We start from the raw sequence: 9,801 nt of genomic DNA on the forward strand, positions 1-9,801 counted from the left end.
AGTTTATGAGTGGGGTCTTCATCACCCACTTCTTCTTTTTAAATCGGATGGAAAAAGGAAAGGTAGGCAACCTAATCATCTTGCTTTATATTATACCATCATCATTGTATATCACACTTGAACATAAGTAAAAAGGCAGACCAGCGGCAGCATAAAAAAATGGGAACATATGCTCATCAAAAATCACATATTTTTAATATTGTGTAATATTATGAATATATCAACAACAAAAATATGGTTGGGTTTCCTTTTTTTTTTCTTTTCCTTCGGTCCACCACGCAATAGAAAGATCACCATCATCTAAAAATGTCAGCCACGATGTAATCCCTTTTTCAATTCATTGGTCCGCATGAAATGGAGTAGATGGACTGTCGATATTGATTAATTGGGAGTAAGCTCCATATTGTGATTTAATAATTGTTTGATAAAACGACTACAAGTGGGGATCACTAATAAAAATTCGATGATGATGTTTAAAGTTATTTTGAACGTAATCAAGTAAGCAACTGCTCAACTCCTTTAATAAGTGGGGTTATTTTATTTGGACAAGTGTCGACAAAAAAATAAAATAAATAATAATAATAAATAAATCATCATCTATTGATGGCCGTCGTTGAAGCATGAAACAAAAAGGATTTGCAGCCCATACGTCGAATAAACAAACAGGAAATATAGGAGAAGTTGTTGTAGGTTTCATGAAGGGTTGTAGCAATAATCCTTGATGATGCAGCAGGGGTTAGTGTACTTGGTGGTTTTCGAGTGAACTAGAAATATAAATATAAAGGAGTTACCAATAGTTCCTTCATGGTTTATGAAGATAGCGGTAGACGAAAGACTTGTTGGTGATAAGTGACTGAACCGAAGGTGGTGAGGAGAGTGGTGTTTGATGGAAGATCATGGTGATATGGGTGTTCGAAATAAGGCAGATATAAACATAATAGTTTGGTGATGATAGTTAACCGTGGTTATGGGTTCGATGTGGTGGTGATGGGTTTGATCTTCTCAAAAAAAAAAAAAAAAATAGCATTAAGACTTGATGATGATTTAGTGTGGTGGTGGTTGTTGACTAGCAAAAGAAGAAGAGAAGTAATTTGTTGGTTTCAGTTTTTCGTAGTGTAATCACATTCAAAAAGATAGATAGGATACTCCTTTCAAGTTGTTGATATAATGTGTTAAACTATTATTAGTTAGAATGTAAGATGAAAAACAAAAACAGTGAATCTTTATGCATAATTGAATTCACGCATGATAAGATGAATAACAGCTGTCCCTCTTTTTGAATCAGTCATTGTAATAATAGATTGAAAATAAATCAATCAATAATAGTAATCAAATATAATAATATTTCTAATATCATAAAACGTGTTATAAGAGTAAAAGGTTAATATATGTCGACAGTATTACAATTTTGTATCCCGTTGATAATTAGTGGCGGATAAAAGTCTTTCATAAAAATCTCATATTTTTAAATTAACTATATTTATTTATTTTGATCATTATGGTATAAAATTCGATCCTTAAATTATTAAATAAAAATTACATCAACTGTCCCTCTCATTTATGGGTAAAATATAAAAAGTGTTAAAATTAAATAATTAGATCCTAAATATATTTTTAATAAGCCTATAATTTATATAACTTATTTTTGGATCACCTTTTATTTTTAAAAATTACATAAGTTTGAATTTAACTTCTCTAAATGATAATTGAAATGTCCAACAAGTATTACAATCATTTATTATTTATTTTTATTATGCTTTATTTATATATAGTTATGCTTTAAATAATAATTATTATATTATAATATCTTATTTTTATTTTATTTTACATAATTAATTTTAAATACAACAACTTATAATGTTTCAAATTATTTTTTTTCCCAATTTCCATTTATATATATTTACATATACACATAACTATATACAATTAATTGTTCGTGAATCATCGAGAACGGTCGAAAGTCAACTGCATATATGAAACAGTTCAAAATTCTTGAGGCTCAACCTAACAGACTTTTCTTGTCGTGTCAAAATCATATAAAGATTAAGTTTAAATTTGGTCGGAAATTCTCGGGTCATCACATATATATATATATATATATATATATATACATATATATATATATATATATATATTATAAGATGTACAAGTAAAACACTAATTGCTACTGTAAAAACGACTTTGCTACACTAAAATACTATTTGCTACAGTAAAAACGACTTTGCTACATTAAAACACTATTTACTACAGTGAAAACGACTTTGCTACAGTAGCTACAGTGAAAACGACTTTACTACAGTGAATTGCTACAGTGAAAACGACTTGCTACAGTAAACACTATTTGCTACAGTAAACACTATTTGATGCCGACGAACTAGGAAACAAAGCAGAAATGAGCTGTCCAGCCTAGCCATGCGATCGCATGGCAAAAGCACTGAAAACCCATGCGATCGCATGGGGATCAAAATCAGGAAATGTGCCTATAAAAGGCCGATTTACTCGACGAAGTATTCACATAATTTCTTTCTCTCTATATTTATATTTATATTATAATTATAATTTTAAATTTAAGTTTAATAATAATAAGGTATATACGAGGGTGTTTTTAATTCGAGTTTCAAACCGTTTTAAGCTAAGGAAATATTGGGTATTGTTCGGGGTATTGTTCGTGAATCCAAGACCAACCATACAGTCATCCACTATCTTTACGTCTACGTAATTTGCCTACATCCCTCCGTAATCTATGAGATCTTTTGTTCTATATATGTGGATATTCTATATAATTAGAATACCACCCGATAGCCAGAAAATTATTTCATATCGAAAAATCCTTTATTCAATCATACGAAATGGAACTCGTCACTAGTTGAAGTCCCTCAGATTCCGATATGGAATACCACTCAAGCTCCGAAAGCAGTGTGACTGGAATGGATCAACCAATCAGTCATCATCTATTTTGGATGGATTGGGGATGGGTTCGTAGCCTCCTCAATCATTGGAGACAAGAAGAAGGTGATCCCTTCCATCCACCAAATTGCCCTCTTGACGATGAACCTGAAGCACTTACCAACGAACCTGTTCGAGAAACCATTTTCTCTCTCATTTCCAGAGTATCTCGTCATGATTATATACTACATCAAATTCTAGATTTTATTTATCTGCTCGTCCGAACCGACAATCACCCCGGTGTAATAGAAGAAGTCAACGAGCTTCGCACTCGGGTAGTGGCTTTGGAGAATACGGTACGAAGGTTACAAACACCATCAGAAGCATTAGCAGCATAACCAGTACCGTAAATAACATCAACATCGCAAGCCTCAATACCCTAAGCATCAGCAGCATCACCAGCATCAACGTTATCACCATCATCAACATCAACAGGATCATTACCACCACCAACAATCACATCCGCATCACACGCCTCAATATCACCATCCGTACCTCGGATATCAATGTCACACGCACCATAGATACCAAGAAGTACCAACAACAACAAACGATGAAGTATTGATTCATAACTTCATCGGAGAAACATTCTATGGTGATTATGTAATCTCTAAAGACATAGAGATTACCTATTTCTGCCTTAACCATAAATCAGATGAGTGGACAGAAATGATAAAAGGAAGAGTAGAAACCCTAACAAGAATGATGCGTAAGGTACAAGCTAGACTTATTTTACCAACAGTATCAGCAGTACCCTTAGCCTCACCAACACAGTCAGTGCTGTCAACATCATTAGAATCGTCAGCAACTTTAACATCACAAGCTCCACCAGTTCAAGAATCACCGTGGACATCATCAATAACGCGTATATTGCATCAACGAGTTATGAAGTATTAACTCATTCTTCTGAAGAATTTATATAAATATTTTATATATATGAATTCGGAAACCAAAATAAATCTTTTCGTACTAAGCTATTAAGTATGAATTGAAAAAGGGTAGATACTACTCGTTTAAATTCATATTACAAATATGCAATGATGTACGTCCTTCGTCAGCAACTTAATCATCGTTAACTACAACCCCTGTTTCAATTCAATGAATTTCGTTTTATAATAAACCAAGTGTATTATTCAATAATATGTTTGATTTTACACTTTCATCTTCAATGTACTCGAAGCTTACTGGGAAACAACATTCATATCTTGCGAAGTTAGCAAGAGTTCAATGAGTATCAGCATGATTCACTAAGGAAATATATATAAGAATAAATAATGAAGTATTGATCCATAACTTCTTTAATATTCTGTGAAGAATATGTGGTTCCTAATCGTTTTAGAGATTACTTATTCTAGCTCAAACCGAAAATCAAATGAGTCTAATATTATATTGACTTATTAAATTCATGATTACATCTGAAGAAGATATATATGTACATATATTTTCATAAAGATTGTAATAAAATTCTCTGGTACAAAACATTACTTGTGAATTTTTTTTAACGGGTAGGTAATACCCGAGAGATATATAAATTCACAATTAATATGATTATATTCTTCGACTCTGATTCAACAATCATCAACTATACTCACTACCTTCACAATAATATACATTCTTTCATAGAAATCAAAACAACCATTCTCATCCAAATTTGATTACGACAAAATGAAATCCAAGTCAAGACTTAACAGAAGACATCACTCTTAGGACTCTTACATCTTTCAAAACTATACTTTGACTTCAAAACTATGCTAGAACATCATTCGATTCTTGGAACCCAGAAAAATATTTGTATCATTCAAAGTCCTAAAACATCATATGCATATTAACGATTACAATCTATGATCAAACCCTTCGAAATTCCTGAAGACACTTCAAATAATGGACAATCGAGATGATGATCCAACCACACATTACCCGCAGTCTTGCACCTGAAAAGCTCTCGAAACCAAGGACATAATTTAACACGTATCCGCGTTAAATCTTTTAGCATTTATTAGCAAAAATAACTTTGCGATTCCTTTTCAAAATAGCAAATTTTGTCACAGTTTCAGCAAGTCAACCTCGACTTTCCATTCGAAGTAGCCTTATTATAACCTGTAATACATACGATTACCCTTTTGTTACCAGGGAACCTTTTATATTCCACGACATTATCAGCAAATGTACCAGCAACTCGTTACCCCTTTGGCGGAATCAACAATTGGTATTTTAAAATCTCGCAGCATTTCTATTTCGGCAGTTATATATATATATATATATATATATATATATATATATATATATATATATACACAACGTCTATCCCCAAGAATTACATATTTCAAATGTGAAGTTTCTGAAAAATGCTCCAGTCTACGAATTAGTGCTATTAAGTTTTGGAAAAGACTGATAAAGTGGTAAAGACAGTAGACAACAATTACGGTCAGAAGTTTGACAATAAAGAATAATAGATTGGAAAAGCTCGAACGAAAAATTTGGTACTGGAAAACGGATTGAGCAAAGTATAAAGGAGGTCGTGGACAAATCACAATGACGAAATCTACCTTCAAAGGATTCAAATGATTCAGTGTCTGCTGAAACCATTAGTAAACCTTACTCCTTATTCTAAACCTTCACAGACAAATTTTCCGCGTCATTCCCTGATCTTAGATATTCTAAGATATCATCGTATTTTTCATTATAAATATCTCCGATATTCCTGAAGATATATTCCCAACTATCCTCATCAAAAATCATTTATCTCTTCACAATATTTGCGTTACAACATAAAAGAAACTGTGTTAGTTTCTAAATTCTGAAAAATTCGAGTTTAAAATATGAATGTTTTGAAGTAGTGTTAGAAACTGAAGCATGAATTAGTATAATATAATGACACTTGATCAACGTGATTATATTACAGTAATTCATGCTGAGTTTCTAAATGGAACATAATGATTCACAGATCATAACGTCATCATGTGCCATGTTACACAACTCTTACATTCTACCCAATCTCCAAACATATTAAGAACATACCTCCTTGATAATTCTATCTTTTCGGACATTCTGGTAACTTACCAAATCAAGATCGTGCAATTACTATTTCCTTCTTAGAACATTAACTATGTTTATTTCAAAATCCATACCTACGAATTCCGGACCATTATTCGCTTGACTCGGAGTCGGGAAGAGGAAACAGAAGTATGGAACTGTTGAATATAAAAGAAAATATAAAGCTCGACAACAACAAATAAATTACAACCCGTGTATATCAATACGTATTGCAACGTAAAGGCACGGGAGAATTAACAATACTATAACCCCAAGGTAATAGTAGAAATAAATAAAATCCTCCGGAGGTAGATGAAAAAGAAGAATGACAGAGATAAAAGTTAAGAGTATATCCAGGATCAGTACTGGATGAAGCATACTGATAAATGTTTTAAAGTATGAATTGAAGGAGGAAGAATAGAAGGTATGAGTTGTAAGGAAATGAAGGGAGGTGGATTTATAGTAAAAGATCCGACAGAGCAATCAAAATAGATGATCGCATTTAAAGAGGATTCTAATTTCCTTGATTATCGAAGAATCAAATCTCATTATGAAGATTTTACTCCAAATCTCTTGAACTTGGAAATCAATCCTATCTACGTCAAAAGATATGACGAATCTATACCTACTTATTTCACCCTTTGGTGATAGCCTCACTCGTACTCTTCACAAAAATCAAATTGCTTTATCAATATTACTTGATGATAATAAAACTCTAATTTCCAACTCGTATACGTCATGAAAACATACTTATTGTCAGCCATGACCATCCCATTCAAATTTCGGGACGAAATTTATTTAACGGGTAGGTACTGTAACGACCCGGATTTTTCCAATCGTTTTATACTTATGAGATTAATGTTTACATAAATTAAACCTTACCAACATGATAAGCAATCCAAATTGTTGAGACTTGTGTTTTGAAAAGAGTTTTACACAACGTTTGACCGTCCAATTTAACCGATGATATCACGAACTATATAACATACGATAATTATACGTTTGTGTATATATATGTATTTATATATATTTAACATGATCTAAGTATGGTTTAATATCTCATTGTGTACTAATGACAATGAGTTATAAGTATATTTTGAAACTACTAACTTAAGTTTTCAAAACGATAACTATACGTAACATTCTTTGATATATATACTTATAACCTATAATGCTTATACATGTATCGTATATATAATGTATTTAATCACTTTTTAAGGACTTAAATACATAAAACAATATAAGTATATTCACAAAAGACAGCTATATTTGAATTCTCATTCCGTTTCCTCAAGATTTCTATACGTATATCTAGGGTATATGTACCCGTATCATACCCAGCTTCTATATGTATTTACTATTGGTATATACACATCAAATCAACATCCTAATCAACATTATTACTGCCCTAGATATGAGGTAACTAGGATTTGTCAAGTAGCATGAATTATTAGTAAGAAAACAAAATTAGGAATCCTTTTCTTTCTTTATAAACTAAAAACGTTTTTATGAATGAACACCATTTCTTCACTCCATTTTCTCATACCTACACCCTCATTTCTCTCTCAAAATACTCCTAACTTCATACTTGATCATCTCCAAGCATTTTCCCCATCATTTAGCTTAAATTACAAGCCTTAAACACCATAAGAAAACTCTTTCAAGAACGTATCAAAATAACCACCCATTTGAAGAAGTATACTTCCAACCTTTTGATCTAACTCCACCACTCTTTGATTCCAAAATTTTTTTCTTATCTCTTACAGTAACTTTGTCCAAGTAACTTGAGGTAGTAACCTTGTTCATAATCTTGTTCGATTCATAATTATATAGCTATCTTATTTTATGTTGTAAAATTTTAACAACAAGAACATAGTTTGAATGATTTCAAACTTGTTTGCAAACTAAATAGATCCTTCTAACTTAACTTTTAAAACACTTCAAGACCTGTAATATATCATAATGATATGCTAACTTAACAAGATATAACTTGGTTTTACAAAGAACACCTTAAAAACTGAATCTACGTCGTCAGAGTGCAACCGGGGGCTGTTTTGGGTTGGATAATTAAAAACCATCTTAAACTTTGAATTGGAAGTTCATGTTCTAGAAAAATGATATTTCTTATGAATATGTTAATACATAAAAATTTCATGGTTTAACTCAAAGTGTAAGTATTTTTAGAAAAATGATCATTAAATGTTGTTTTTATGATGGAAAATGATCACTTTCATAAGTTTTACCAAAGTTTGACCTATAACCTATGATTTCAAATACAAACTAAGGTATTTTTAGTTCATATTATTAAAATTTGACTTGATCCAAGGAAGTGGCAAGTTGAACCAACAAAAACGGAGTTGTAATGAAGAAACTACGACTAAAACAAGATTGGGTATCCGAAGCTAGTTTAGCTACGAAAATATTTGGAGATAAAGTAAATTAATCATATATTTTCTAATTAATAGGATATTTTATATATAATTACTTATGATTTAATTTTATATATTTCAGGACCACCCGTAAATAACACGAGAAGATTAATCATAAGACCTCATGATTGTACGCAACACGTCATTTGACAACACGGTACTTTATGTACGCAACACGTCATTTGATAACATGGTACCATGGGTCGAGATTAATTCTGATCAATACGAATACGATGGGGTCTTTATTTATTTTATTGAGCAACTAATTGTGGACCACTAACATCGGACTGCTAACTACGGACTAAGAAAATATTAAAAGTATTATAAGTATATATATATATATATATATATATATATATATATATATATATATATATATATATATATATATATATATATATATATATATATGTAACGATTACTTGAAAAGAAAATATGTTGATATATTATATATATATGGTTAGGTTCGTGATATCTATCGGAGACCAAGTCGAGTTAAATACCTTCAAGGCAAAAGTGAGTATATAGTCTCACTTTTAAACTCTAAATATTTCGGGATGAGAATACATGCATTTTATGATTTACGTTATGGACACAAGTGATAAAAAAATATATTCTACGTTGAGTTGTACCACTGGCATACTTCCCTGTAGCTTATTTACATGTGGTATTGTAAACGCGAATCCTGTTGATAGATCTATCGGGCCTGACAACCCCAACCGGACTGGACGACCAGTATTCAACGGTTGCACAGTACTTCGTTTCGGTGACTACACTTGGTACAGTGTAGTGAGATTTCATAATAAAGGGAATATGCGACGTTGATTAAATGTTAAGTATGGTTATCAAGTGCTCAACCACTTAGAATATTTTTATTAAAACGTTTATGTATATGAAATCTTGTGGTCTATATTTATAACGCTGCTAGCATTAAACCTATATCTCACCAACTTTATTTTGACGTTTAAAGCATGTTTATTCTCAGGTTCCTAGAAGTCTTCCGCTGTTTGAATATATGTTAGAGAAACCATGTGCATGGAGTCATACATGTTTTATTCGAGGAAGCATTGCATTCACAAAATCATCACCGTGTATTTATTTTGACTGCATTGTCAGCGGAAGTATTCTTGTAAACTGTTATTTACGGTGATTGTCTACATATAGAAATCATCAGATGTCGAAAACATTGAATTTTAAATATTCATTTATGGTATATCTTTTCAAAAGAATGCAATGTTTATAAAACGTATCATATAGAGGTCAAATGCCTTGCGATGTAATCATATGTTATTGTATTCGTCCCTATGGATTGGGTCGGGTCATTTCAAATATTGAACCACAATATTGAACAGTGAGTTTATAGTCTCCCTTTTTAAATACTTTAAATATATTT

The sequence above is a fragment of the Rutidosis leptorrhynchoides genome, chromosome 2 (genome assembly GCF_046630445.1).
Source record: "Rutidosis leptorrhynchoides isolate AG116_Rl617_1_P2 chromosome 2, CSIRO_AGI_Rlap_v1, whole genome shotgun sequence".
Lineage (NCBI taxonomy): Eukaryota > Viridiplantae > Streptophyta > Magnoliopsida > Asterales > Asteraceae > Rutidosis > Rutidosis leptorrhynchoides.